Raw genomic sequence first — 23,385 nt, 5'->3', positions numbered from 1 at the left:
AAAAAGTGTAGAAATCTTCTCCCAAGCTTTGAAGTTGCCTCCCTTGTGTTGTGTGCATTCGGAACCCTTAATCTGATGAATAGATTCGTATTTATATGCACAAGGGTCATCAAAAGATAGTATCCTTCCCGAGCAAGACTTTCCAAAAATATAAATTATGTACGCTCCGCTCGCTCGAGCGAGCAACTTTTTGCTCGAAGGAATATTGGCCCGTCTCGCTCGCTCGAGCGAGCACCAGATTCTGATGCGCGCAACGATTTTGAAAAATTCATATCTTGAGTTCTAGCCGTCGGATCGCCTAAAATTTGGACAGCTGTTTAAAAAATCTTGAACTTCATTTTGAACGGTGGAGATCGGATTTGGATCTCTCTAAAATAAAATATGATTTTTGAATCATGGCTGCTCCGTAATTCATTCTTCATAAATCTATTTTCCTACAAAATTAACCCGAATAGTGAAATGCACATATAAGCAATAAATCATAATAAAAACACACATAAAACAATATGAGACCATACGAAAGCATTCAAAATAGACATAAAATAATGCATAAAAAATGCACTTATCAAATATTTAATGGGAATTAATTATTTTTAGAGAATCGATGATCGAGTGAATAACTTCAAGGGTGTCGTCGACCGATACCAAGGCTTATTTTTAATTGATTTCTTCGTTACATTTTTAAAATCTTGCATGTCAGTGATAAAATTTAATTTTAATTATCTTTTAATTAATGGTATTTAATTTCAAATAAAAAAAACCCCATTCTTTATTTTTAGCATTTTTAAGAACACAATTAAATTTCGCTTTCCTCGTGGAAACGATCCCTACTCTCCCTACTACATTTTATTTATCTGAGTTGAGTTAGGTTAATTTGGGCGCGATACGACTAAGCGTTACCAAATTTTAGCGTCGTTGCCGGGAAACGGTGTTTAATTTATTGTGTTCTACATATTTATTTTTATCTTATTTTGTTATTTTTTTTCTTCTAGTACTTCTCAGGTCGTTCATGTCTGCAGGAGAATCTTCAGAAGAATAATTTCCCTACGATCCTGAGATTGATAGAACTTTTCACTGACGATGAAGAGAAGCTCAAAGGAGACTAGAAGAGGACGAACATCCAACTGAAAATCCTGAGGAATAGATGGCTGCCAACGCAAATCTGAGCCTGAGACAACTTGGCACTCCTGATTTAAACCAGCAACCTTTATGCATTACTTTTCCTACTCTAGAAGCTAATGCTACGTATGAGTTAAAATCCGGACTAATTCACTTATTGCCTTCTTTTAATGGTCTCGCAGGAGAGGATCCTCACAAGCACTTGATGGAATTCCATGTGGTATGCACGAGTATGAAACCTCATGGAGTAACAGAGGAGCGGATCCAATTGAGAGCCTTTCCTTTTTCTTTGAAGAATGCTGCAAGGGATTAGTGTTGGATAACTGGCGTTCAGATCAATCACGATTGATACCCGGTGCAGCGGAAGTTTAAAATTTTTAGTATGGAACAATTCCATAGTGTGGGTATCAACCATACGATTAAATTATTTGTGTGTGTAAAATTAAATAACTATTATTAAATTTTACCTTCAATCTCGAAGCGAGATTATTGGACACCACACAGATTTCTCTGCGCTTCTTGTATCTCCCTGGAACTGATGAACAAGCTTTCCTTCAATCAGGTCCACGAATGGAGGTTTAATCCCTCTGATAGATTGCACTAGAAAATCTATCAGAAGTTTTCTGCGAAGAGAATAACGAATTTGATTCGCTAATCCTGTCTGCAATTCAAAATCACAGACCGGAAAATCTCTGACAGAGAGAGGGAGGGGCGGCCGAATTTCTAGAGAGAGCTAGGGTTTTTTTTTCGAAAACTGTCTCTCAAAATTATGACCAACTGTGTGTAATTTCTGTACTGCAATAACTTATTTATAATGCAGGCCACTAACACCTTAGGGCCCATTAGTCATAAGTTGAGGCCCGACAAGCAAAGCCCGCATGTTCAGAAATTAATATAAAATTCATCGTGACTCCGATTGATAAACCGATTTTACCAATGTGCACAGAAACCATTTCTGCACATTTTAAAGTCAAGATAAATTTTCCTGAATCCGAATTCAGTGGTTTCCAAAAATGTACATCCCTATGTCATTTTAGGAAATCCTACTCCCTTACTCTTATTTAAGAAGTCCAACTTTTTTATTCATTAAATTTAACTCTTTAAATTTAACTATCTCAACGGGGATTAAAACTCCATTACACTATGTGACCCTCAATGGTTCAGGGATACAGCTAGCCGTGGGCTCACAACTCCTTGTGACTCGGAACAACGATTTCCGACTTGCCCAACGAATCATGGTAAAGCGCCTAGCAACATCGCCCCATGATTCCCTAGGTATCACTGATAGTGCCTACAAGAACCAGTAGATTTTGGTTAGCGTACAGTACGGTCCCTTCATCCATATATCCCGATCGAATCAACAACCATTGGTATATCGAGAGTCGCTCAAGATTCGATAACTATGCAATACATCTTGAAGATCAAATTAGTGACATCGCATGTGCTACTAAGAAACCATTTCTTAAATCACATCAAGTACTCTGGCCAGAGATTCGTCACACTAATATCTCCTCAGATCGCATAGGATATCCACACTCGCAAGTATGTGGTGAATCCTTGACAACAATGCATCGACTCCTATATGTGTTGTAACTGTACCCAATCCCGACACCTGATGACCCCCATAGAGTCGGTAAACGAGTCAAAGCACAGTACTAGCATATAGAGTCTCCATGATGTTTCAAGTAGTAAGGACTAATGGTGTACAACCAAAACCGCGGACTTTATCCACTCGATAAGTGATAACCACTTGGAAAGTCCGGATAGGGTAGTTCGATTATTCATCCTATGAATATCCATTTGCATGCTTCGAACATCTCCATGTTCCCTACCAATGAAACGTGGTACTCCGCATCGCAAAGCTAGTCTCAAACTCGAGCGATCCTTATCCTTATTATCGGACGGCTCAATCGACTAGGAACAGTTTAGAATATATAGTGACTATAAGATGTATTTCATGATAGACATCCCCATGTTCTACCACATCTTACATACACTATAGTATATTCAAGGTCTTTATCAAAACAACAATAGTATATCATAATATAACAATATGAAGAAAGATAAAGTCATTGCCATTAATAAAAGTGTAAATTACATTAAACAAAAGATCGTTTGTACAAAGAGTCATCAAAGCCCATAGCCACAAGTTGGCTCACTGGGCACCCACTCTTTCAATTAGATGTATTATTTACCTCCTGGATCCATCACAACCTGGACTGAAATGAAGAGAATTTTTTTAGAGAAATATTTTCCAGCTTCTAGAGCAGCGAATATCAAAAAGGAAATATATGATATTAAGCAAAATATGGGGGAGTCACTTCATGAATATTGGGAGAGGTTCAGAAAGCTTTGTGCTAGCTGTCCGCAACATCAGATAAGTGAGAACCTTTTAATTCAATATTGCTATGAAGTTTTGTTGTCTCATGACAGGAGCATGGTAGATGCGGCCAGTGGAGGAGTTTTTGTTGGAAAAACTCCACGAGAGGCAAGGAACTTAATCGAGAATATGGCTGTCAATTCTCAAAAATTTGGCACCAATAGAAGTGATCCAGCACCCAAAAAAATAATGAGGTAAATGTTTATTCTCTTGAGCAACAATTGATTGAACTGACGTCTCTTGTGCGTCAAATGGCTTTAGGAAATGGACAGAGAAAAGGCATGTGGAATTTGCGCTGCAGTGGGACATGAAACTAATATGTGTCCCACAATTCAAGAGGAATCGGTCGAACAAGTAAATGCCACTTGAGGATTTCCTGGACCACCACAACGGTAGTATGATCCGTATTCCAACACATACAATCCAGGTTGGAAGGATCATCCAAATCATAGATACGGAAACCCTTCGGCGAATCTGCCTGCACCTCATGCACAACCGCAAAATCAAGCTTATAGGCCACCATATCCTCAACAACAGAAGCGTCCTCAAATTCCAGCGCCAGGTGAGTTTCTTGAAAATATAGTTAAGAATCTTGCAACTAATACTCTGAATTTCCAACAAAAAACCCAATCAAGTATCCAAAACTTGAATACTCAAATTGGACAGGTCGCAAATGCGATCAACAAATTGGAAGCACAACATTCTAACACTTTTCCATCTCAAACAATCCCGAACCCAAGGGAGAATGCTACTGCAATCACTCTAAGGAATGGGAAAGAGTTAAAGGTCAAGGAGAAAGTAGTAGATGTTTCATCCAAGAAGGAAAAGAATGAAGAGATGGATGATAAAGAAGCAACTTAGGGAAAGCGCAAAGAGGTAAGTTTCCTCCTCTTTCTAAGTATAAGCCCGTAGCCCCTTTTCCCTTAGCACTTAAGGAATCTAGGAAAGATGAAGAGATTAAGGAACTCTACGATACTTTTCGTAGATGTGAGGAAAACATTCCATTGCTAGATGTTATTAAGCAGGTACCTCGCTATACGAAGTTTTTGAATGAATTGTGCACTGCGAAAAGGAAATAGACGTTGAAGGGGTGTCAGAAGATGGAGTTGGGAGAAAATGTATCTGTTGTGATCCAAAGAAAATTGCCTGCAAAATGCAAATATCCAGGTATGTTCTCTATCCCATGTACCATAGGGAATTTTAGACTAGAAAAAGACATGTTAGATCTAGGAGCATCAATTAATGTCATTCCATATTCTATTTATGCATCCTTGAAGCTTGGCCCTTTGAACAAAACAGGAATTGTCATACAATTGGCTGATAGGTATAATGCATACCCTAGGGGAGTAGTAGATGATGTGTTAGTGCAAGTAAATAATTTGGTGTTTCCTGCTAATTTTTATGTACTTGACATGGAAAATGGTGATCACAATAGTCCAATTCTGTTAGGCAGACCATTTTTGAAAATGTCGATGACAAAAATTGATGTTCACAGTGGAACACTTACTATGGAATTTGATGGTGATGTCGTTAAATTTAATATTTATGATGCCATGAAATTTCCCAATGGTGACGATTGTGTTTATTCTGTTGATATTGTGGGTTACTTGGCACAAGAGTGTTTTGAGCTTGTAGGAAAAGATGATCTAGAGGTGGCTATTATAGCACCCATTCAAAAGGACAACGAGGGAATTTTCTTCAATGAAGAATTGAAAGAAATTGTTACAATTCTGAACCATGCCCCTGAGCTAACATAATCAGGTAACCTTTCATATATCTCTTTGCCAATACCTAATACTCGGTGTCTTCCATCTGTTTTGCAGGCACCAGTCATTGAGCTAAAGACGTTGCCCAAACATCTCAAATATGTTTTCCTGGGAGAAGGAAAAACATTATCAGTCATCATCTCTAGCAGTTTGGAAGTCAAAAAAGAGGAGCAGCTCATAAAGGTTTTAAAGGAGCACAAGATTGCTATAGGGTGGACTATTGCAGATATCAAGGGAATCAGCCCTTCTACATGCATGCATAGGATTCTGATGGAAGAAGGAGCAATTCCCTGGCGTCACCCGCAAAGGAAATTGAATCCACCTATGATGGAGGTGGTGAAGGTAGAAATCCTCAAACTCCTTGAAGTTGGAGTGATTTATCCAATTTCTGACAGCCAGTGGGTAAGTCCTGTCCAAGTGGTTCCCAAGAAAATTGGAATTACAGTAGTAAAAAACAAGGATGACGAATTGTTTTCCACCCGCATTCAAAATGGGTGGAGGGTTTGTATAGATTATAGAAAATTGAATGCTGGAACCCGAAAGGACCATTTCCCTTTACATTTTATTGATCAAATAATTGAAAGATTAGCGTGTCATTCTTACTATTGTTTTCTTGATGGATATTATGGATATTTTCAGATTGCAATTGCACTAGAGGATCAGGAGAAGACGACATTCTGATGCGATCATGGTTGGCTCGCATGTTGATCAAGTGGCTAAGGACCCGTTGGAAATACCAAGAGGACCAGTTACAAGAGGTCGAGCTAAAAATTTCAAGGAAACACTTCAATTGTTGATGGCGGATTATTAAGATGGAATTGGAATGCTTGAGAGTCAGTTTGGAGGAAGCTATAATGTTATTGAAGTCGAAAGGGATCAAGGAAGTGAAGAAAATATTGAAGAAAACTCAAGAATTCAATGTCCAACTCGAGCCTCAGGCGCGCCCGCGCCCTGTTCTGCGAATCCTATGCGTGCCCGCGCCATAAAGACCGCGCGCCCGCGCGTGCAAGTGTTGATTTGACGAAGAATCTAAGAGGAAAATGCGCGCCTGCACCTTATCATCGAGAGCCCGCGCCTGCCTTTGCGCAAGATGTACGCGCCCACGCCGTTGCCTTTTTCACACATCTAAGGTGTTTGTGTGTGTGTTCGGGAATCCAAATATTTTGGAATTATTTTTCATATTTTGAGACTTTTAAGCCTACTAGAAAACCTCTAGGAGATATTTTGATATCTTTAGATTTATTTTTGCAATATATTTATTATTTTGGGGTTGTAATATAAATACCATACATTCATTATTTTGAATAACAATTCAGATTCAGTTTATACAATTATTATTGAAATTCTCTCTAGAATTTTATTCAAAACTTTGCTTTGACTTTTCAAATCAAACTTTTCACAGTTTAATTACATGGAAATGTTTGTCAATTGATTTCTCACTGAAGATTGTCAGATACAAGTTATCTGAAGATTTTCTTTGGTTTCGATTGTCGTGATTTCTTTTGTTAATCGTCCCGTAGATTAAAGGTGGAAATCCAAAATTCTATCAATTTTACTTGTTTCAAAGATTGGAAAAAACTCTTGGATCTTTTGATTATTGGTTAGAGGGTGCGATTTAATTTATAACCGTGTTTTCTAATCTTACTCATCAAGATTCATATCATTTGGTATCAAAGCCAAGGTTTTTTATTCAAGTAAGTTGTATCCTTCTTTAATCTATATTATTTCTTCGTTCCATGTTCTTCGTTCATCGTTCTTTGTTCTTTGTTCTTCGTCTATCTCATATCAAATTTCTATGTCGTTTCTTTCAAACTTGTTATCCAAGTATCGTGTCTTGTGCTACAAGTTATAAATTCAAAAAAAAAGAAAAAAATCGATCAAAAATAATTGAGAGGGTCGAAAATTTGTCAAAAAAAAAATAAAAGAAGCAAAGTAACTTGTGGAAAATTTTGTTGTTTTTTTCATCCTTGGGTGCAAGTCAAAGTCAATTCGTCCATAAAATTCTTTGCTTGTTTTGTCAATCTCTGTGAGTCAATTTTCAAGCCTATAAGGGTTTTAAACTTGAAAGTTTGATCCTTTACTCTACGAAGCAAAGCCTTACAACAAATTTGAGTGAAAAAAAGGAGTGTTTGAGTGATTCGTTTGGAGTGAACTATGATAAATTGTGTGAGGAAATTTATTACTAACAATTTTCATGCAGGTACCATGAATCCTAATAAAGATGTTAGTGAAAGTGTGAACCAAGGAATTTTCAAGGTTCAAATGGAGGCATTGATGGGGAAATTTACTAATGTGATGAGGTCGGAGTTAGAGCTTCTTCATGAGCGGATGAGTAGATTGGAGGAGAGTAGTGGTAGTGGGAAAAAAATAAAAGTTGGAAGGGGAATGATTTTGAGGATGATGAGGAGAGTTATGAAGAAAATTGGGATGGGAAGAAAAGAGTACATGGGGGTAGACATAGGTGAGAAGCGATGCATGGAAAATATACGGAGGGCGATAAGGAGGATGGGAATATTAGTAGCATTAAGATGAAAATTTCAACGTGTAGGGCCCTGAAAATATGAATATTAATTACGGAATTAGATATTTAAATTTCGTATTTGGAAAATATTCAATTTGAAATTTATGGAAATTAGAGATTTAATTTCTGAGTCGAAAATATTTAATTTGAGAATTTACGGATATGTGGGAATTAAATTTCGGGATTCTTAAATTAAAAGAATAAATATTCTCATTGAATATTTATGAGATTGAATGTTTTTATTATGAATTTGGATATAAAGAGAATTTAATTTGAAGAAGAAACTCGAATAGGGACTAAACTGCAAATATCGAAGTTTCAGGGGCTAAACTGCAGAAATGGGATTTGACTTGTCAACAAGAGATTTATATTACACTTTGAATGTGTATAATTTTCCTTCACCAATAGCAAGAACGAGAGAGAGATGATTGAAGGTTCCAAGGATCACTTTGCAATTAGTCAAGAATTTAAGGACCAAATTGTTAATTGGCTTGCAAGTGGGATTACATGTGGCTTGAGTATATACTCCAAACGTGTATCACCACTTTACAATCACAAGAATTTATAGAAATCAGAAACTTCAGCTCCAAAAACCCCATGGCCGATTCCTAAGTTCCACAATTTGATAGAAATTGATCCGATTGGTAGAATTTCGAATTGATCGTATATTTGCGATCACGGCTTCGAGTGCTACACTTTGACGTAATTTTGGCTAAATTCTACCATGTTTTAATTTTAAGATGTTGGTAGAATTAAGATTTGATTGTATAAACGTGTTCTAGTATATACGATGATAGTATATTTAAGACGGTTCGCAAAAAGATCGTCGTTTGGACATGTTTTTTTCAATTATCGATTAGTTTCTGAAATTCTGGAATTTTTAGGCTATTGGTTTCGTGTGATATGGATGGAATTGAATATGAAAATGAGACTAGTTGATAGATAAGATGGTGTCTATGCTTTTGGAATTATCGAATTCGAGTCGTTACGCCGTCGATTTTGTTTGTTGAATTTTTGAAAAATTCAAGTGTTGGATTTGAATGTGTAGTGATAAAATGATATTGATATGAAGTAGATATCAATGTTTGAAGGATGTATAAGTTGTTAGAATTAGTAGATAGAACTTCTCGGTGCCGATTTGTAATCGATACGATACCGGTTTGAATGTTGGTTTTATTGACAAGCTTTGAAGTGTTTAAGCACTTGTGAGATTAGATGAAATTTGAATGCTAATATGTGACTTGTAAACACTTCAATTCAGATTTAAGTTGGAAGGTATCGAAGTCGAGTCGACGAGTTCGGAATTGATTTGAAATGAGCAACAAGTTCAACACAACTAGCTCTTGGAATAGCAAGAAGGTTTGAGCAGATTTTGAAGAAGCTTGTTGTGTGATCAGAATTTACAAGAGGTTGAGAAATAAAGATCAAGATCAAGGTATGATTCGACATTAAATTCGACAGGTAGAATAACTCGAGAATGTGGTGGTTTTCGAGTTTATTAAATCACATATATGCATGATTAGTTGTTTTACTTAATTTTATGTGATCTATATGAATTACTTGCCTTAATTGATTTAGTTGATTGATATATGAGATATTTGATTCAAACATGATTTTCTTATTGAGATTGATGCTTGATACTTATTTGAAATTAATGAGTATAGATTACTTTGAATTATTGAGTTGTGGTAGATTGGTTATAGAGTTGAGAGTAAACCTCTTGAGCCACAATTCTTTCGAAACCTTGAAAACAGAATCGAAAAGAAAATATTGGACGTGGTGAACTTGTATATGAGAGGCTTGAAATCTGACTTGATTTCTTTTTTCCACGACTCTCAGTATAGTGTTCACAGTCCAGGGAATACACGATTGTTACCACCTCGAGCGGGAGTGTAGGTGGGAGGCTTGATTTGTGGCCTTATTATATTCCCGGGATCCCAACGAAATGATTTTTGAAAATATCGATTCTGTGAGACTGGAATCCTTGAACCCTTGACGGATCTTTGAGTCTATATATTATTGAATGAATTTTCCTTGAATGATATTCGACAGGTAAGGGTATCAATAAAGGATGATTGTAATAGTAGATTAATTATTTAAGTTATATCTACTTGATTTATATAGATGTCTTTCATACTGAGATTTATTCTCACCGGAGTTATCCGGCTGTTGTTTTGCTTGTATGTGTGCATTGCATCAGGTTGAAGAGTAAGAGAGTCGGACTTGGCAAGGAATCAAGAGATTGAGAGAATAGAGTGGAGACTCGGGTGTTAGACAAAGTTTATGTTTTGTCAAACATGTTAGATTTGGATTCCAATGTTTTGATGTTGAAATATTGGTTGAGACTTTAATATCTTTTCATGTTTTGATATTTGTATTAAAGCTTGAGACTAGCTTTTATTCTAGAAGTATATGATGTTGCTACCTTGAAATCTAGTTGAGTTACTTTTTGTAGGTTCTACATGTAAACTTGAAATTGTTTATGTGAAGAGTTGGAACTCTACTTGTTGTAGCATCTTATGAATTGGCTTGATGTTCTTGTATATATATATAACACTAGTTTTGAGATTATCTTAAGGAATATGGCATGAATTTGATCTTATTCTTTTGGATAGGTGCCAAGAAGAATCATCATGTTATCTTGGAATCTATACTTGGATCTTATAGTATGTTTAAGATTCTTATTGGCATTGGTATATCATGGTAGCTTGTATGAGACTCATGTTAGCATGGATATTTCTTGTTTAGATGCTTAGAAATGGCATGGAAAGGTTTAGACAGCAACAACAGATTTTTAGTTTCTGCACAGAGCATTCTCGCTCGATCGGTAAACTTTAACCGATCGAGCGAGGACATGTTTATTGCGAGCAGAAGGTTGCTGAATTTGTGCTCGCTCGATCGGTGAACTTTTACCGATCGAGCGAGGCTTTGATGTTTTTTTTTAAAAAAATATATATTTTAGGCCTTTGATTGCTTGATCTTAATTCATGTATTGGATTAACTATTTATTATTTGATCTTGGATTACTTCGTTTTGATTTGAGAGATTAGTGCCAGAGTCCTCACACAGCGTTTCATGGGAAATCTAATCCGGAGACGTATCTGGAATGGGAGAAGCATGTGGAGTTTGTGTTTGATTGTCATCACTATTTTGATCTTAAGAAAGTGAGGTTGGCAGTGGTTGAGTTTGTAGATTATGAATGAATCTGGTGGGATCAATTAGTGACCACTAGAAGGAGGTATGGAGAGCCGTCTATGAGACGTGGGAAGAGATGAAGCATGTCATGAAGAAGCGTTTTGTACCTAACCATTATTATCGTGATATGTACAGGCGTCTACAGACTTTGAGGCAGCACTACAAGAAAAACGGTTAAAGACAACATTTTTTCCGCGTTGTTAATGTCCCCGAAAAAGTGATTTCGTAGCCAGTGTTGTAAAAGACCATGCTCAAAGACAACGCGAAAAAAGCGTTGTCGTTTCTGTAAAAGACAACACTTAAAAAGTGTTGTCGTATCTAAAAAAACAACGCTTTTTAAGCGTTGTCTTTTATAAAAAGTGTTGTCGTTTCTAGAAACGACAACGCTTTTTAAGCGTTGTTGTATCTAGAAAAAAGACAACGCTTAAAAAAGCGTTGTCTTTGTTAAAATAAAAAACAAAAAAAAAATTTAATTCCCAAATTTTCAATATTATAAATCACTCAAAATTCAAAAATTTGTAAAATAAAATTTAATATAGAATCTTCAAATATTATAAATCATTCAAATATAAAAATAATTGCATTCTAAATTAATGAACACTAGGAAAAAACTATGCATTAATCTCGAAAAGCTTTGATTCCTTTCTTCAGCACATGTTAGCGTCCCAAGTTTTCATAAAAACCGCAACAATCTCTTTTCCTTTAATTTGTATCTCCATACTGTAAATTATTAAAAATAAAAACAAATATGAATAGATTAAAATGAAAAATAAAATCAAACACATATTTGGCAGCAAAGAACATGAACTACGAATTACAAAATTCAAGCCACAAGTTGCTAAAAATGAATGGTTGAACAAATTATAATGGTTGAAAAAACTATGTAAGGCCCGAAAATATGAAATTATTAATTATGGTATTTGAGAATTAAATTCCATATTATGGGCTAATATTGATTTGAGAAGTTATGGACATGATAGATTTAATTTCCGAACCAAAAATATTTAATTTGAGAATTTACGGATTTTGAGAATTAAATTCCGAGAATTCTTAAATTAAAAGAATAAATATTCGATTTGAATATTTATGGGATTTAAGATTAAATTCTATGTTTTGGAAATTAAAGAAGATTAATTTTGAAGATACAACCCGATCAGGGACTGATTTGCTAATATCGAAATTGCAAGGGCTAAAGTGAAAAAGGCCAGGATTATTTAATTAATCCAAATTTATTTAATTTTAATCCGAGTATATTTAATTTAAGAATATTTAGAGTTTTGATTTTAATTCTACTATTCTTAAATTATTTTGGATTGAAATTGAAGTAAAAAGAAGGCCGAGGACTGAATTGCAATTTACGAAACTGCAAGGACTAGATTGCAATATTGATTGAACATATATGATTTTAATTCACATTATCAGCATGATACGTGTATAAGTTACATGTATTCAGAAAGTTGAAGAACAGAGAAGTCGAAACTTTCAGTTTCTTTTGATTTTCAATTTTCAAATTGCTGTAACTTTTGATTCGATTCTCCGTTTTCGATTCCGAAAGATGTTCTGGAATCCTTGCAACGAGGCCTTCGATTTGATGTAAGTATTTAATCATCTCGGCATGTTTTGAAGAACGAAATTTGGCAGAGATCAGTACTTTGATATAGTTTCATGTTCTTGATCTTATATGTGTTTCGTTGTCGAGATCGGAACGATGAGTTATTGTTATATGAACTTCTGAGTATTTCAGCATGTATTTGTATTGTTAGAATACGATTATAGCTGCTGATATGAGGAATATGAATGATATGAATTGATTAGAAGTTGGAGAGAAGTTAGCTTCGCATTCGATATTTCGTCGGTTATCGATTTTCAATCGCTACGCCGCCAGTTGATGTTTTGACATCGTTTTGATAGCCTATAACTGAGTTGAGATAGTTGTTTAGATGCTATGAATGTTATGGCATTGTATTTCTCGATTTCAGTTGAGTTTCGAAGGCTAACGATTCACGACTCCGAGTTGTATCGAATAAGAAGGAGTTGAAGTTTGAAATGATGTTGATTGAATCTATATTATTGATTTTGATTCAATTCTGAAATGATTGAATAGAATGAGGTTTGATATACATGTTTTGATGATATGTTTCAGAGTTTAATATGAGACTATTGACTCAAGAACCTCAACTTGAAACCGAAGAAGAAGTGATCAAGATTGAAGTGAATTTGATTGAAGATGGATTGAGGTTTGAATGATCAGATTCTTGTAGGAGTTGTTGTACTTCCTATCCAGATGTGGAACATCGTCAACTCGAGAATGAAAGGTATAATGACGACATCACGAGTTAGGGACTTTGAAACTAAAGAACGACTATTCTTGAGTTGGCCCGCGAAAATCACATACTTGAGATGTTTTGATTTATGTTTGATGTTGTCGATCCATCGCAGGTAGTGGATCTTTGATTTTGAGTCGATATGATTGTATATTGAATTGATTATATGCCAAGGTTGCGGTTAACCTTATTTTCTAGCCCGGAATGGCTACGATAGATGGATATCCATGTCAAGATCGTTTACGAATCTTGATGGCAATGAAGTGATAAGAATCAATTCTTGAGATAAGCGCGCTATATAAATTGAAGTGTTGATTGAAGTTTTGAGTCGATATATGCGTTATGTTTACTCTATTCTTGAGTTGACATGTTTAGAGTTGATATGAATTTATTTAACGCATTTATATGTCGATTATACTGAGAATGATTTCTCATCGGAGTTTATCCGGCTGTTGTTTTGTTTTGTATGTGTGCATCACAACAGATGGGGCAGGAGCTGGTCTGAGATGACATTGACAGCTTGGGAGCGAGACTTAGCACGTGAGGACTCGGGTTTTAAGTTGAAAGAATGATACTTAGATAGCATAGAATTTGATATGAACTTGTTCTTAGAAGCTCACCTTTGAAGATGTTGTGTAGCTTTTTGTTCCATATCTTTATGCTATTTATTTGATGTAATAAGCTTTTGTTATAATTCCTGAAACTTGTTATATGTAGATATGCATGTTGTAGAAGATTTAAACCATGTTTGAGTTGGCTATGAAAGCTGGTGTTTGATTATACAAGAGTTGACAGCAAGAATGGAAAACTGAAATCTTCTGCTGCATGGTGCCCGCTCGATCGGTAGCTTTTGCCCGATCGAGCGCGGCAAGTAAATGGGCACACCCGAGAGTTTTGATTCATGGCTCGCTCGATCGGCTAACTTTGCCGGATCAAGCGAGGCTCGGAAATTTTTTTAAAAAAATAAAAAATTTCTGCTTTTGATTTAATATTCTTTAATTGTTTGATTAATTGTTTAATTAATCATTTGTTGCCCTAAAACAAGATTAGCAACCCGAGGTCCCCACATCAGGTGGTATCAGAGCGTAGGTTTTGGACTGAGATAAAAGCTGAGCGGGGTAGAGTGAGTCATATGCATTTATAGTATTGCATGATTATGCAGTATTTGATTCGATGATTTGATAAAAGGCATGTGCTCTTGATCTACCTTTGAAATTGAATTGATTAATTTACTGATTTGTAAATTTTCGAATTCTTATCGATGGTATTATAAGAATTTTCCCGGGTGATGTAAGCACCCAGAATCTAAGAGAAAATTGTTCTTTGGGTGATGTAAGCACCCAGACTGACAGAGTTGTATGGTCAGAATGAACAGAATGGTATCGTCAGATTGAATAAAACTGTATTATTGCTCAATTGAATGAAATATCTCTGATTGAACAGAACAGAATATTAGCGAATGAATAGATGTATTGCACGTAGAAGTTGTTCTGAAGAACTGATGTTCAGATATCTGGAAGATACCGATGAATGATGTATCAGATTGACTGTGTATCAACTTCAAGACCTAGCAACCAGCTGATAGATTTTGACGAAGAAATTCTGAAAAATAGAGAACTGAAGCTGAATGATGGAGCAAAAGGACTGAAATTGTAAAGATGCTACGGTGTGTGAGAGAAACACATATTTAGCTACAATTTCTATTCTAGAAGTATACAGAGAATCAGAATGAAATTGCACCTGAGAATGAAATTTCAGGTAACAGATTTATTTTGTTTTGACCTATTTATTATTGGTGCAATAGATTCATGATAGCTAAAATATTATTATATGATCACCTCTGTATCAGAAAAGAGACTATGTGAATTGAACGGAAGAATGGAACTATTGCTTCGATGAACTGAAACTGAAGATGATTTAGTTCGTATTGAAATATCTGTTTATGTTGCATGATAGATGATGATGCAATATTCGAATACAGATTAATAGAAGAATTGATGATAAGAAGTGATAAAATTAGATCAGCAAGAACATAACGTGCATATGAATAAGTTGATATGATATAGAATCTCGAATTAAGATTCTATGATTTCGGTTCGATATATGATGTTTGATTTCAGAAATATTCTGAAATAAGTATATTCAATGCACTAGATATGTTCATGATCTAAACCAGAATTGAAAGATATGCCGATGAGTAGAGATGGCAGATATATTTCAGTAAGATTCTTAACTTTAGTTTAAGTTGTGACCTGGAATTTATCAGAGAATTGATGAGTTTGTGAATTGACTAATGCTTTTGAGGTTTCTCGAGTAGATAATGATATGAAAATCAGTTACAGATGAGTCTTTTATTTAATTTTACTGAAGTTATTACATCATAAAATCATGATTTTTGAAATTCTTGATATTGATTTCGAGGTTTTGGTACCGACCTCAATCGATTTTGATTGACTCTTATTTTTTTATAGAGTCTGATTTGATCTACTCGTCTTGAGTTGAGATGCTAGTGAGTTGTTTTCACTTAGCATATTGTCATTCATATTATTGTTCTGTGGATGACCTTGACTTAAGTGAATTTCCCTGATTATGAATTTCAAGAGTTACTGATTGGTTGATGTATACATTCACTATATTATAATATTTATGACTCGTAACTGATAGAATTTTCAATTGAGATTTGGGAAATAGAACGAAGAGAAGAGATGAATGCGTGATTGATTGATCTTTTGAATTTATGTGCTTGAGTATCAAGATAGATACTAAAAAAGTCTGAATTGCTGTAATCCAAATTAAGTGAGAATTGATTTTGAAGGATTAAAGCACATTGTGATGAGATCAAGTTATTAGAATTCAATTGAGAAATAAAAATGAAAAACGAAATAGGCATTCGATCAATTGATTTCAGATTTTGTGTATTTTGGTTTGAATATTCAGATGCATATATGACCAATCAGAATGATTTTTGATTGAAAGCATCCAGAACTGTTTAAAAGATTAAAGAAACACAGAAAGTAAACTGAAGCAATGAGAATTCATTACAGAATGCCATATAGAGATATGAATTGAAGCCTCATATCAGAATGAATGAATTCTATTATGATTGATTATCTGATTGTGATTGATATTTCTGAAAAGAGATATCAGAATTTGAAGAATTGCACAACAATAAATTTAATATTCATCCGATAATTGTTTTATCAGACGATAAAGCAAATAGAAGTAACCGAATTAGTACGTTTTCGAAGTTAAACGTACAGAGAGTTTCTGATTAAGTTGAAAATCGTTGACCAGATGAGTTCAGTGATAGATTAGAAATTCCAGAATTGGTATGAGATCATGATTTGAAAGAGTAAACTACCAAGATGAAACAGTTTATATGAAGTAAACAGGTGGTAGTTATGAACAAATTGATTGAAATTACTGGATACAATAATCTGTCTGTATGATCAAATCACTGAATGGTGATTAGATTCGTTGCAAGACGAATAGTAAGCCAAAAAATAATGTTTCAAATTGAAACATTGGGTTTACTATTACATTGTAATACAAATGATCCGAAGACTTTGAGTACTTTTTGAGGTAAAGGTACAACATGTTATCCTTGAATTGAAAGAATAATCAGAGAAGATGAATTGAATTTTGAGAATGGAATTTTATCTGATATGATACCGATTATCAAAAACTCTGAATACTTTGAAATATGTGAATACAGCATGTTAAACTCTGATTCATAGATAGTCCGAATAGACTAATCAGATTTGTGGAATACACTGTATGAGATGTGAATAACAGCTATCGATTCAGATCTGTGAAGAAGATAGAGATATGATGAATTACAGGAATGATTACAATCTATTGCCAGGATTAAGACTTTAGAATTATTCAACAGATGTGGCATCGATTGATTGATTGATGTTCTGAGAGTTGGTTATATGTGATTGCATTATACCATTTGTCGATTGATGGATTATCTGAGTTGATTTTCCGGATATTGAGAATATTTTCAGAACTTTGATACCTTATTCGGTATTACTTGTCTTGATGTGTTACCACTTGATGATTATAATTCCTGCAACAGCTAATGAATCGATTTTAAGATAATGATATGATGAAAAGAAATTAGATTTCTTTGTATTGGAATGATACTACTGAAGTATATGATATCAGATCAGACATGATTTGTTGTCAGCAGATCAGATATGATTTGAGGAACACAAGGATGATGAATATGAATCTGTATGGAATGAAAGTAGAGAAGATGAACCAGAATTAGTAATTGAATGATAGATATAACTTTTGAAGCTGAAATTGATTAGTTAAGTGGAAAAGTTATTCTTGAAACATCATTCAATTCAAAATAGAGAAAGGGCAGAGTTTAATTTACAGATTAAGAATATGAAGTTGAATACTAATCTTGAAGCGATGAAATGAATAACAGTGTAGACTTGATTTATTTCTATACTCTGTATAGAATGATATAGAGAAAGAATCAAGTCATCCCAAAGGATGAATTTCACTGAATGAAATGTCAGACATAATTGATGATTTCATTGAATGAATGTATTCTTTTCAGCGGGATAAGTTCAGTATCTAAGTGAAAGAAGTATCAGTAGATTCTTCGTATGTACTTTATTCAGATGAGATAGATACTGACGAGATTCTGAGTTAAGTCGATTATTCGACAAATCCTTGATTGAAGAAAAAAACAGCTCAGAACAAAGTCGTTTCAATGACTTAAAGTACAACTGAATAGATACTAATTACAAGAGAATAGAAGCAGATTCGAAGTAATAATCTGAAAAGAGATTGAAAGATGAAGTGAGATACGAAATGCAGAGTGGATGATTGAAGTAAGAATCACTTCAGATAATCATTCAGTCTATTAGAGTTGATATTCTGGATGAATACGATTTCGAGGACGAAATCATTTCTTAGAGGGGAGGAATTGTAAGGCCCGAAAATATGAAATTATTAATTATGGGATTTGAGAATTAAATTCCATATTATGGGCTAATATTGATTTGAGAAGTTATGGACATGATAGATTTAATTTCTGAACAAAAAATATTTAATTTGAGAATTTACGGATTTTGAGAATTAAATTCCGAGAATTCTTAAATTAAAAGAATAAATATTTGATTTGAATATTTATGGGATTTAAGATTAAATTCTATGTTTCGCGAATTAAAGAAGATTAATTATGAAGATACAACCCGATCAGGGACTGATTTGCTAATATCGAAATTGCAAGGGCTAAAGTGCAAAAGGCCAGGATTATTTAATTAATCCGAATTTATTTAATTTTAATCCGAGTATATTTAATTTGAGAATATTTAGAGTTTTGATTTTAATTCTACTATTCTTAAATTATTTTGGATTGAAATTGAAGTAAAAAAAAGGCCGAGGACTGAATTGCAATTTACGAAACTACAGGGACTAGATTGCAATATTGATTGAACATATCTGATTTTAATTCACATTATCAGCATGATACGTGTATAAGTTACATGTATTCAGAAAGTTGAAGAACAGAGAAGTCGAAACTCTCAATTTCTTTTGATTTCCAATTTTCAAATTGCCGTAACTTTTGATTCGATTGTCCGTTTTTGATTCCGAAAGATGTTCTGGAATCCTTGCAACGAGGCCTTCTATTTGATGTAAGTATTTAATCATCTCGGCATGTTTTGAAGAACGAAATTTGGCAGAGATCAGTACTTTGATATAGTTTCATGTTCTTGATCTTATATGTGTTTCGTTGTCGAGACCGGAACGATGAGTTATTGTTATATGAACTTCTGAGTATTTCAGCATGTATTTGTATTGTTAGCATATGATTATAGCTGCTGATATGAGGAGTATGAATGATATGAATTTATTAGAAGTTGGAGAGAAGTTAGCTTCGCATTCGATATTTCGTCGGTTATCGATTTTCAATCGCTACACCGCCGGTTGATGTTTTGACATCGTTTTGATAGCCTATAACTGAGTTGAGATAGTTGTTTAGATGTTATGAATGTTATGGCATTGTATTTCTCGATTTCAGTTGAGTTTCGAAGGCTAACGATTCACGACTCCGAGTTGTATCGAATAAGAAGGAGTTGAAGTTTGAAATGATGTTGATTGAATCTATATTGATGATTTTGATTCAATTCTGAAATGATTGAATAGAATGAGGTTTGATATACATGTTTTGATGATATGTTTCAGAGTTTAATAGGAGACTATTGACTCAAAAACCTCAATTGAAACCGAAGAAGAAGTGATCAAGATTGAAGTGAATTTGATTGAAGATGGATTGAGGTTTGAATGATAAAATTCTTGTAGGAGTTGTTGTACTTCCTATCCAGATATGGAACATCGTCAACTCGAGAATGAAAGGTATAATGACGACATCACGAGTAAGGGACTTTGAAACTCAAGAACGACTATTCTTGAGTTGTCCCGCGAAAATCACATACTTGAGATGTTTTGATTTATGTTTGATGTTGTCGATCCATCGCAGGTAGTGGATCTTTGATTTTGAGTCGATATGATTGTATATTAAATTGATTCTATGCCAAGGTTGCGGTTAACCTTATTTTCTAGCCCGGAATGGCTACGATAGATGGATATCCATGTCAAGATCGTTTACGAATCTTGATGGCAATGAAGTGATAAGAATCAATTCTTGAGATAAGCGCGCTATATAAATTGAAGTGTTGATTGAAGTTTTGAGTCGATATATGCGTTATGTTTACTCTATTCTTGAGTTGACATGTTTAGAGTTGAAATGAATTTATTTAACGCATTTATATGTCGATTATACTGAGAATGATTTCTCACCGGAGTTTATCTGGCTGTTGTTTTGTTTTGTATGTGTGCATCACAACAGATGGGGCAGGAGCTGGTTTGATATGACATTGACAGCTTGGGAGCGAGACTTAGCACGTGAGGACTCGGGTTTTAAGTTGAAAGAATGATACTTAGATAGCATAGAATTTGATATGAACTTGTGCTTAGAAGCTCACCTTTGAAGATGTTGTGTAGCTTTTTGTTCCATATCTTTATGCTATTTATTTGATGTAATAAGCTTTTGTTATAATGCCTGAAACTTGATATATGTAGATATGCATGTTGTAGAAGATTTAAACCATGTTTGAGTTGGCTATGAAAGCTGGTGTTTGATTATACAAGAGTTGACAGCAAGAATGGAAAACTGAAATCTTCTGTTGTATGGTGCCCGCTCGATCGGTAGCTTTTGCCCGATCGAGCGCGGCAAGTAAATGGGCACACCCGAGAGTTTTGATTCATGGCTCGCTCGATCGGCTAACTTTGCCGGATCGAGCGAGGCTCGGAAATTTTTTTTTAAAAAAAAATTTCTGCTCTTGATTTAATATTCTTTAATTGTTTGATTAATTGTTTAATTAATCATTTGTTGTCCTAAAACAAGATTAGTAACCCGAGGTCCCCACAAACTACATTCCTAGTTGCAACCTCATTACTTTATGCATTAAATAACAATCAAAATTAGAGGCAATACGAATTTATTTGATATAGTAACAAAGTAACAATGACTGGGATGCATGCAGAACACCAAATAATACACCCTTGTTATTAAAAGTAATGAAAAGTGTTCCATACCCAAGCACGAAAATCACATGTAAACTAAATTTTCACATGCCATGTATTCAAAAATATTAATTGGAAGATTTTTTTTGCTATTTTCCTTTTATTCATCATAATTTTACTTGCATTTATACAGAAATTCTGACAAGATAATAGAAATTTATCCATAGACTATATTGGCTTCCTTTACAGACCATATGTGCAAGAATTTATCCAATGATCCACTGGCCAAACACTCGCCATTTGGGCTAAATAATGCAACAAAATAAACAAGATCCCTGCAATATTCGGATTGGTGGACATTATAGTGAGTAGAACTACCAACTCATTGCGTTTTGCCCGCACTTCAACTTATTAGAGATTGCTTTTCAGAATACATAATATACATGCACTTTTGAATCTTTATTATTATTATTATTATTATTATTATTATTATTATTATTATTATTATTATTATTATTATTATTTAATTTTCCAAAAAATAAAAATTTATGTGAGTGGAGAAATTAATTATCGTAGCTCATGAATTGTTTGCAAAATGTAAATGAATATATATATTATATAAAGAGTGAATATACCTGCAAGGAGTCACCAACATTAACGAAGAAAGAATTGTGATCAGGAGGAACGGAAATCCAATCTCAATTTTTGAGAGAGATTTGGAGCCCCCAAGTGTTTTTGGATCTCAACACAGATATGATCTGCGGGTTTGTGTGTTGTCCGAATCCCATCATCAAATTGTGGCCTTCGGATTCCTCCGGGATTGGAGGGTAGTGATTCAGCCCAACATCCAAGTATATTCCCAACTTAAGTCCCTTTCTATGAACATAGTCAGCCAAAGCCTTCATCCCAGAAGGAAATGTGGATTTCTTAGGTACCAGATAACCTTGAAATATGATTTTCAAGAAAATTAATAAAGAGACAGAAACAAAATGCATAATATAGAACCAATCTTTGCATGAAATGCTGTGAAATATGAACCTTTTCATCGCGATCAAGAAACTTTATTAGGGATTGAACTGTACAAATATTTACATATTGGTATCCCAGCTTTTCAAGGCCAGTTGAGACTAGAGCATCAGCTGGAAAAGAAAGAGCTCAAATTTAAATATTTCTGAACAAAACAGAGAGAAATTGAGATTGCAATGGGAACTAATTAAGAAATAGTTCATAACCAGTTTCTTTGATCATCTTTTCATCAATCATGCAATTGAAATGAATCCAACTATTCCACCTGGAAAAAGAATTTAGTAGAGTTACATTAATCATTACAAATCATTCAATCACTAACAACAAGTATTTTCAAATCCAAGATGAAACTTGAAGTTGAAGAAGAACACAAATTTTCAAGAATTAAGAAACATTCCAGGAAAATTAAAGCATTGCACTAACCCTTTTACATAAGTCAAATTCTCCACCAAAATCAAAACAGACATGCAAAAAGAATCGTCCTTTTACCTCCCAAAAATAATCAAAAGGTTTTTTTCCCTCTTTTGATGCTCACAAGCTACTTCCAATCATTTCTCAACTGGGATTTTTCCCCAATTGCAGAGTGTTGTTTTAGAGCTGAGGGGGCTGCAAAGACACCATCGCAGCGTGCAGGAAATGAGAGAAAAATAAATTCGAAATTAATGTTACTTTAATCAAAAACTACAACCGAATCTCATGTTACACAACTCTACCAACTATTGAAAAATCTGTGCTTCTATTGGAGATCTAAGACCAATTTGTAGGTCCACCAAAAGGTGGTTATATGCCTTTAAAACTCTAAGCTCTAAAACCCTGCAATCAAGATTAGATTTATTTCTTGAAGTCACGTGTAGCGTATTATATATGCTGGACAAAATAGGTGCTGAAAAAACAATAAGGATAAGGAACATCATGTGCAACAGGACCAGAATTTTATACGTTTGATCTAAAAAAATTACCTAATAATTCATAAGATTCCATTCTGATGTAAATATCATGTCCATATGCTGGAATGTTTTGAAAGTAACATATCCCATACTCTAGCTGAGTTTGGCAGACAAAAAGAAATAACTCACAATCCAAACAACAAAAATCGGCGAACAAAGGTTCCTCAACGAAAAACATGATCGAAAGCCTAGAAATCGAAATCAAACACAGAAAAAAAAAACAGAGAGAAATGGGAACAAATCCCAGACCTTGGTAGTGAGATGCTTCCGAGGAGCCTCCCCACCTGTGAACTTACGCGCTGTTTGCCAAAACCTTCCACCAAAATCGAAGCGGATAAGAATCTCACTTCCAGCAGCCTGCTATATTCTCCAGAAAGGGGTGGAATGAGTTGGAAACGAGATTATAGTAAACAAGAATGGAAGCGAAATCAGGTTGGAATCCGAACAGCCATTTTCCATCGAGATGGTGCGGCGGACAGTTTGAAAACACATCTGGAACGAACTGAAACTTAGAGGAATCGATTGGAAGATGCTTAGGGTTCGATCGTTTGAGATA

The 23,385-nt window shown here is 34.5% G+C and overlaps 1 long non-coding RNA gene across 4 annotated transcripts; it reads right to left on the bottom strand.

The window, feature by feature from the left end:
- Positions 1-298: 298 nt before the first annotated feature.
- LOC140885196 (uncharacterized) lies at positions 299-23,385 on the bottom strand. Of its 4 annotated transcripts, XR_012150837.1 has the most exons (7): positions 23,079-23,385; positions 22,842-22,926; positions 22,372-22,488; positions 22,089-22,147; positions 21,895-21,995; positions 21,492-21,799; positions 11,605-11,701 (listed from the first exon to the last, which is right to left on the bottom strand). It is a non-coding gene; the product is annotated as an uncharacterized lncRNA (long non-coding RNA). The 4 variants fall into 4 exon arrangements; XR_012150838.1 differs by lacking the exons at positions 11,605-11,701; positions 22,842-22,926 and adding an exon at positions 299-434; XR_012150835.1 differs by lacking the exon at positions 22,842-22,926.

This window comes from Henckelia pumila, chromosome 2, assembly GCF_033568475.1.
Source record: "Henckelia pumila isolate YLH828 chromosome 2, ASM3356847v2, whole genome shotgun sequence".
NCBI lineage: Eukaryota > Viridiplantae > Streptophyta > Magnoliopsida > Lamiales > Gesneriaceae > Henckelia > Henckelia pumila.
Note: the sequence above shows the minus strand (reverse complement) of the source record. Positions and strands in the feature narration are given on the sequence as shown.